Here is an 8,630-nt window from a genome sequence, read left to right as displayed (position 1 = left end):
GCAGTATAAATAAAGTTAAACTTGGTCTAAGTTATTGGCTGGTAAGGGAACTGTGCAATGTTTTTAGCATTAAATCATATTATTTTTACGAAATTCACACAACAATACCACCTAACATGCTAACAAATCCAAACTTATAACACTTTGGGGATATATTTCGAGGTTTAAACAGTAAAATGCCGTGCAGAATCTGTGAATGGGGCAGTATTTATAAGTTTATTAGTTTGAGATCGCTGCTAAAGCTTAGCGCTGATGCTAACGCCATTGAATGAACTCTTTTCCCCCCGCTCCTCCTCCTCCTCCTCCTCCTCCTCGTAGCCCCTGCGATCGCGCGCGGGAAACCCCTCTGAATGCGAAGGCGGAGGACGTCATGACGAATAAGGGCGTGGTTAGATCGAGTGGGCGTGGTTTCTGCGAGAGGGGCGGGGTTACGGCAGTTCTGCCAAGGCCGCCATTTTTTGCACAGGATTGAAGGGATCCGGGGGAAAAAATTAAGAGGGTCAAAAACTGACCTAAAACTATATTTTGAGTGTTAAAAAGCGTCGGGGTTTACGAGATTAATTAACAAAGGAGCCGAAAAGGCGGGTAGTGTCAGTTTTTGGCGTTTTAAACCATCTTTTCTTCAACACATCCGCAGTGGAGAGTATTGTTTTGGTCCTGGTCTCCATTCAAGGCTATTACAGTGGACATTGATACAGGTATGCGGTTTTATTTCCGATTAAAATGTGCACCTGTGTGGACGTGTGCCACTCAAATGGCTTGTTTTTATCAGGTTACAGCTAAAGCTTGTTGGCTAACATGAACTGACCCTTTTGCTGAAGTCAACATGTCTGTGTGCATGCTGGAGATACAGCTGCTGGAAGGTGAATGTTAATGGGCACGTTTTGGTGGATTTCAGTGTGATTTTAAAGTCTTTCCTGCTTATTTTAGTGACATAAATTCCTCATATGGTTGTATTTTGGCTGGGAATGGCTTGGCACATATCCAGTGGTGTCACAGCTAAGCTGGCTAGTCCTGTAAGCCCCCTGGAAATAGTCATTTATGTGCAATACACTGCAAGCTCTAGGGCTTGTTTTATATTTTTACAGCTTGTATTTTTTTCATTTAAGGGTCTCCTCTTAATCTAAAACATAAAAAAAAGCAAGATAGGTATATATGAATATAAATATGAACATTTTTTTTAGAAATGAATGCACTTTCCTGTATTAAATCTACATAGAAATCTCAGAATTATCTCATAATAAGATATAGCTTTAATAATCTGTAATGGAAATGGATTAAATATTCAAAATAGGGTTTAATCTTAATGTAGTGTTTATATATAAATAAATATAGACATATATAGCACTGTTAGCATACAGCACTACCTTCACAATAGTACATTATCTCTCTCACATTATCTCTCTCTCTCACACACACACACACACAGAGCTATAGGGAAACTAAAAACATAAAAAGAGAGATAAGGTTTCAGTTTAATTTACAAAACAAAGTCACACAGTTCTTTCAAGCACAATTTAGATCCTGTATCAGATCCCATGTAGCTCTCTGACGCTTATCTGAAACTAAAATTGGTTATAAATTGGTGTTAAAGCATAGAGAGACAGAGAGTGTGTGTGTGTGTGTGTGTTGGAGCAGGAAAACACACCAACACCAAATCCATGTGGACTGAAAGGAAGCAACACAGTGAAACACCAGCGAAGTTAATACTTTATACTTCAGTATAAAAAAAAATGGGAGTTTGGGAGCAGATTTAATCCTGATTTAGAGAGAGAAAAGCTTTCACGCTTTAGAATTATACGTTTATAAATGTATGCTCTCATCTCTCTCCATCTCTCTTATCTATCCATCTCTCTTATCTATCCATCTCTCTCTGTATATATGTGTGTGTGTGTGTGTGTGTATATATATATATATATAAAATTTTTAACACTTTAACTATCTCTCCCTCTCTCTCTATCATTTTAACCCTTTAGCTATCTATCTCTCTCTATATGTATATAAAATTTTAACCTTAGCTATCTATCATCTATCTATCTATCTTTCTATCATTTTAACACTTTATCTATCTATCTATCTATCTATCTATCTATCTATCTATCTAACACCTTAGCTATCTATCTATCTCTCTCTCTCTATATGTATATAAAATTTTAACACTTTAGCTATCTATCTATCCATCTCTCTCTCTCTATATGTATATAAAATTTTAACACTTTAGCTATCTATCTATCCATCTCTCTCTCTCTCTCTCTCTCTCTGTTTTTTAACAAAGCTGAACTCCTGGTTGTAAGTCTGTGTGATGAGTAATGAGAGTGTAGGATAGAGAGAGAGAGAGAGAGGGAAAGAGGGAAAGAGGGAGTGTGAGTGTGTTTTAAGGTTTAATTCCTGAAATTAGATGTAATTTGGACCATCTGAGCTCCAACAGCAGCCTTTTTTCCCTCTTCAGCAGGCTGTTTTTATTACAAACTGCACTTGTGAAGCTTTTTTTAAAATATATATTTACATCCTAATATGAACCGTGACATAATGCATCTTATTATAATCTTAATCTTATAAATATTAAAGCTCTAAGCTCCACTGTTATTATTATTATTATCTCGAGATCTCGTATTTCTGATATAACTTGTCTTTTTTTTTTTTTTTATTAATTTTGCAAATCTTAGAGGGGAAAATATTACAGTCCATCCAGGATGACTGATCAGAGCTTTACACTGTCGCTGTAATTTAATTTAATTCAATAAATAAACATTAAAATCTGAATAAAATCCCAAATCATCATCTCTGCACTTCATCCCCTTCAACTGCGCAAACTGCTGTATTTCTTATTTTTAACCATTTAAATCCTCACTGCTGACACAGTTTACACAAAATTATACAAAACTACACCTTTATAAATCTAAATGAACTAAAATATTACAATATAAACCGCTTTAAAAACGTTTTATTCGCCTTTTTCTTTCAGGCGCACGAGCGTAATTCAATCCGCGTACGTATTAACGTTAGCATGTTAGCTTGTTAGCATGAAGCTATTAACTAGCCATATTATTATCTGGACCTCAGGCAGATTTAAACCGCTCACTCGTTAGAAATATGAGTTAGTATAGTAGCATAAGTAACATATCGATATTTTTATGAAGGAAAAAAAAGTTACTTTCGAGAAAAAAATAAAAATAAAACGGTTAGCTTGCTAACTAGCTAGCTAGCATGTTCGTGTTTTTTTTTTTTTTTTTTTTTTTTTTTTGTTAGCGCTGACTAGCCGTCGTCGTCAGCAAATCTTTTTTTTTTTTTAACCAAAGCTACTGCTAACCAAGCGATTTAAGTGTTAAACCCACTTATATTCCGATTAAAATGATTTTAAGATTATAAAAAAAAGGTTAGACGGCGTTGTTTATGTCGCTGATGTTAAACTCCTGGTTTATGAAAATGGCGGAGGCGCTGTTAGTAAGGGGGGTGGGGGGGAATCCCAAATGGCGCATCTAGGGCACTACGTAGGGCACTACGTAGGGCGTATGAATGCATTGTGTCGTACCCTGTGTGTAGTGTACTAAAATAGCGCGCGAGGGGGTATTTGGGATTGAGCCAGTGTCTTGTATCCTGTGTTTGGTAATGCCTTCAATCCCTCCACACCCCGCTATTAGATCAGCGCTATTTAGGTTAAAAAATACACGATTTAAACTCTTTAATCTCTAAAATTATTAACTTATATCTTTAAATATGTTTTTTGTGATGTGGGTTAAAGTGTAGGTGTATTTGTAGTGGCAGAAAATAGAGATTAATGTGCAATATAATACACAGTACAAACACAGTACATATCATATGACATGTGTTTATAAAAATATATTATATTTATATTTATATATAAGCGGAGTTCTGTGAAATAAAATAAAAATAAAATAATATCATATTTTTTGTGAAGCTTGGGAAGGACTGGAAAAGCATGGAGTTCAAATATACCTCAATTTCTATATTTCTAGGTATTAAAATGACTGTATATCACATTACACACATTTTTGTCACTAAAATTAATAATAATAATAGTGATAATAATAATTAAAATCATGTGTACTTTAAAGAGGATTATTTTTACACTTGGAAAAATGTGCATTTTGTCTTATTTCCTGTATTAACATGACTTATTAATGCATATCACATTTCCTGTGACATTTAGCAGGATACCTGAATATTTGATGTTTGGAGATTAGACTAGGATTTAATAATAATAATAATAATAATAATAATAATAATAACGATAATAATATTGATGATGATGATGATGATGATGATGATAAGGAACGAGGAAGAATCTTGTTTAGCGTTGAGGTTTGAGAGAAATTTCCCTACAAATCCGCTCCAGGTTCTCGTTTCTGACTCCAAACTCGTCCTGCTATGAAATACGACGTTTCGCCTCGGACTGTCCGATTTCTGTCCGAGGTTTTTAGTAAAGAAATCAGACCTTGTTTTGAATTCAAAATGTTTTTGGAGTGCGAGAGGAAGGAGCGCCGCAATACTGAAATAAAATGCGGTATGCGATAACTTGTTATATAATGCGATATGCGGTGCGATAGTGGTATAAGTGCGTAAAATCAATTTAAAATATATTTATATGTCTGTTTATATATTTAAAAACTGAAAATGACATAACGAACATACACGTTTTATGTTGTTTTGAAGAAAAGAAAGCATTCTCTGCTCTCTGTGTCGCATTAAAACTTTGACTTTTCGTAACTTTCTGAAGTATTAAACTCATTCAGTTATCGCAAGTCCTCGCCATATGCATATCACGATATTTACATTTGCGATATTTCAATAATTTTGATATATTGTGCAGCACTAATACACAAAACACACACACACAAGTGCAAAAACCTCAATTTAAATAATAAACCAATCACAAACTTCTTTTCACTGTTTTTTTCTTCTCCTGATAGTGTTGTTGATGTTAATCGTTTGTCGATTGTCCTAATCGTCCGAAACCGAATCAGATCGGACTTTCGGTTTGTTTGCTGTGCGATATGATACGACACGATAATGCAGTAAGTGCGTAAAATCAATTTAAATTATATTTATATATGTGTTTATATATTTAAAAACTGAAAATGATATAAACAAGATAAGAAACAAGAAAAGAAAGCGTTCTCTCTGCTCTCTGCTTCGCCCTAAAACGTTCAGTTTTTTCGTAAATTTTTGAAATATTAAACTCACTCAGTTATCTCAAGCTCTTTCCGTTTGCATATCACAATATTTCGATTATTTCAATCATTTTGTTATATTGTGCAGCTCTGAGGATTCTTACGCTTTTGCTGGTGTCTTGGCCCGGAGAAGAATACGACAAAACCACCGTCAGTTTCACTCTGGCTTAGCGCCGAATTGCAGAAAATGAAATATTCACTTCGCGGATCCACTAAACGTTTTTATTCAGTATGAAACCCCGTGATTTTATACTTTGAAAAGTGCGTAACTCTTCCGCAGTCTAAAATCGTAAGTAGATCCGTTAGACCCGTGTGTATGGGCATGGATATCGCAGTCAGACACAATGGGCTAACAATTTGTCTAGTTATTTATTTATTTATTGTTTTTTAAAATTCATTCTGGAGGAATATTGTATGAGGCACATTGATCAATTCTTCCTCCAATAAAAGATGTTGAAATATGACGTTTAGCCGAACCACAGGCTCGGCTTCTGGCGAGATAGATTTTCTCCTGTCCGAGTTATATAAAGCCATAAATATGTGGCACTTTGTGGAAAGAACAATAGAGGGATTTATTGCGGCCTCCGTCGCTTTGCCCTCTCTCATGCTTTGTCATCCAGCACGGAGTGAAATAAAATCCAGAACCGTCTGCCTTTTTTTTTTTTTTTAAACAACGAGTTCAAAAGGTAAATAAAAGCAGCAGGCCTGGACGCGATGCAGCGTTGTGCTTCTGTCAGGTGTGTGTGTGTGTGTGTGTGTGTGTGTGTGTGTGTGTGTGTGTGTGTGTGTGTGTGTGTGTGTGGGGTCACGTGCACGTACGTACAGTTGACAGAAGTATAAACAGGAAACGAGACAGCTTTAGAGCATGCACGAGAGCACACACTCGTATATTTATACATTTTCCTGTTTGTTTGGGGTTTTTTTTTTGTTTTAACCTGTTATAACACACAAAAGACTGATCACATGACTAGTAGAGGGTCATGTGACATGTTTAATGATGTTTATATGATGTGCACGGCATTAGCGGTGTCACAAACAGTGACGTTTGTGTTATAACATGTTTATAAGGCATTAATGAATCTCAGGTGTGTTGTTATAAGTAGTTTGTAACATTCATAAATCAGTGTATAATCACGAGCGGAGATATAAAGAGTCACGAATCGGCTTTATAGAGCGTCGCTGGTTAAAGAGGAGGTCATGTGACACGTTTAAAGACGTGTGATTGGCTGTAATATAGACCAATAAACTTGTTTTTTATGTTATTTATAAATAATCAAATTCCACCAAGAACTAAAATCATTAAATGTATCATTTGTATCGCTACATTTCACTAAATATGTGCTGATTATTAATTTGTAATCATTTTAAATCTTTTATCATGCTAAATATTAAAGTATCACTACTAATTATTATCCATTTTTAAACTTTTTAGAGTTTACAAAAGGCACAAAAACAGTAAATTTGAAGCAAATTCTATACAATAGACATAAAATGTGTTAATTTATGTTTATATTTTAGCAGAAATACAGATTACAGGATAAATTTGTACACATGTGCGTTTGTTTTCACGTTAACCGTTAAACGCGATACACGGGTTCATAAAATAAGTTCGAGTTCGTACGTGAGTTTGTAGTTTGTAGGTGAGCAGTAAAGCTGCACAGGTAATAATTTAATCATTAATTAAATTAATCACTAAGCAGCTGCTTAGCGAGAAAATTAAAACCCGTCGTACTGCAGGGTTTCAGGTTAAACGCACAAGATGCTGCAAATCCGGTTTGCCGTACCCGCGCCGGATGTGCTCGTAATGGAGGAAATGTGAGCGAGTTATCTGTGTATTTGTGCAGCGATCGATCATAAAGTTAAACACTCTACGTCAGTAGCTGACGCAGATGCTAGTAGTGAAATTGTACATCATTTTTGGGTTCGTTGTTACAAAAAAAAATTAAAATAAATCTTTTTTTTTTTTGTCACATAATCGAGTTAATGAACAAATCGCTTCACACATCGGCGTCGGATTCAGGGAGGAGGCGTGGCCTAAAGTTTGGAGGTGGAGTTTGTATGTTAGAAGGGATTTAGATGAATGATCTCTCTCACACACACACACACACGCACACACACACACACACACACCTCCGAAAGACTGCGGTTGATATTGATTGATTGGAGAAAGATGATGTAGAAGGTCTGATGGTGCGCGACCTCCATCCTGATGATCAGACTCGACAGCCGCAACGAGGAATTTAACGGAAAATAAAATAATTTTATTTAACCCGTAACCGACGCTCGTCCCACACAGAGCGTGACATCACTTCCTTTCTTTTTCTCCAGAATAACACTTACCTACTTTTCTATAATCGTTTGTCTCCAGTATCTCGTATCTATATCTCCATCTAGCAGGTTTTACACACACACACACACACACACACACACACACACACACACACACACACACACACGCACACGTTTACTTTTTCCTCTTCTTTTTTTTCTCCTCTTTTTTTAGTCACGTTATTGAATATTTTTTTCTGTTTATAAGTTTTCAATTTGTATGTTTTATTCTGTATTTTGTTCTGTTGTATTATTTTCAGTTGTTTCATTTAAAAAAAATTTCAATGTTATCATATTTAATTATTTTATTTAATTCTGCACTTTTCTATTTTTTGATCTATTTTTTAAAAATTCTACTCTATATTTTTCTCTTCAATATTTTCATTTTTATTCTATTGTTATTTTATTATACTTTATTTTTTATTTTGTTCAATTTATTTTTCATTCATTTATTGTTAGTATATTTTATTAGATTTTTATTTTTATTTTCTCCTTTTTTATTGTATTTAATTTTTTCTTTTCTACTTTTATTTTATTCTGCCCTTTTTTATTACTTTATTTTACTGTATTTAAATCTTTTTTTTGTTTGTTAAAAGATTATTTTTTATTTAATTCTAATAAATTTTATTGTATTGTTATATTTGTTATATATTTTTTTATTCTCTTCTGTTTTTATTCCTATTTTATTCTATTTTTTAATTTTTTTATTGTCTTATTTAATTCTATTTTTTAATAATAATAATAATAATAATAATTTTGTCACTCTCTTTTCCTTTTTTTCTTTGATTTTATTATTTGACATTGACAGTGAGCATTTATTCCTCTCGCTCTGCTGATCCTTTCATCTTACACACACACACACACACACACACACACACACACACACACACACACACACACACCCCCACACCCACACACACACACCCCATAGCCTGTGAATGTGTGTAATTATCCATGAACAGCTGATTATCTGACACACAGATGATCGTGTCGATCATTTCCTCTCTCTCTGTCCTGAGCCCTTAAAGTTACAGCTTCACCTCTGACTGTTACAGAGCGCTGACGCTGGAGACTCCTTCCATAAACGTTACATAAACGTCTCCTGAACGT

At 34.6% G+C, this 8,630-nt stretch overlaps 1 protein-coding gene across 3 annotated transcripts in view; it reads left to right on the top strand.

Annotated features, from left to right (window-relative positions):
• Nucleotides 1-425: 425 nt before the first annotated feature.
• The window catches only part of kmt2e (lysine (K)-specific methyltransferase 2E), a 48,102-nt gene continuing 39,897 nt past the window's right edge, over nt 426-8,630 (top strand). For all 3 annotated transcript variants that reach the window (XM_053241688.1, XM_034313181.2, XM_053241687.1), the window contains exon 1: nt 426-698. The gene's annotated coding sequence lies outside the window, so the exon portion shown is untranslated. The remainder of the gene's footprint in view (nt 699-8,630) is intronic.

This window comes from Pangasianodon hypophthalmus, chromosome 18 (assembly GCF_027358585.1).
Source record: "Pangasianodon hypophthalmus isolate fPanHyp1 chromosome 18, fPanHyp1.pri, whole genome shotgun sequence".
Lineage (NCBI taxonomy): Eukaryota > Metazoa > Chordata > Actinopteri > Siluriformes > Pangasiidae > Pangasianodon > Pangasianodon hypophthalmus.
Note: the sequence above shows the minus strand (reverse complement) of the source record. Positions and strands in the feature narration are given on the sequence as shown.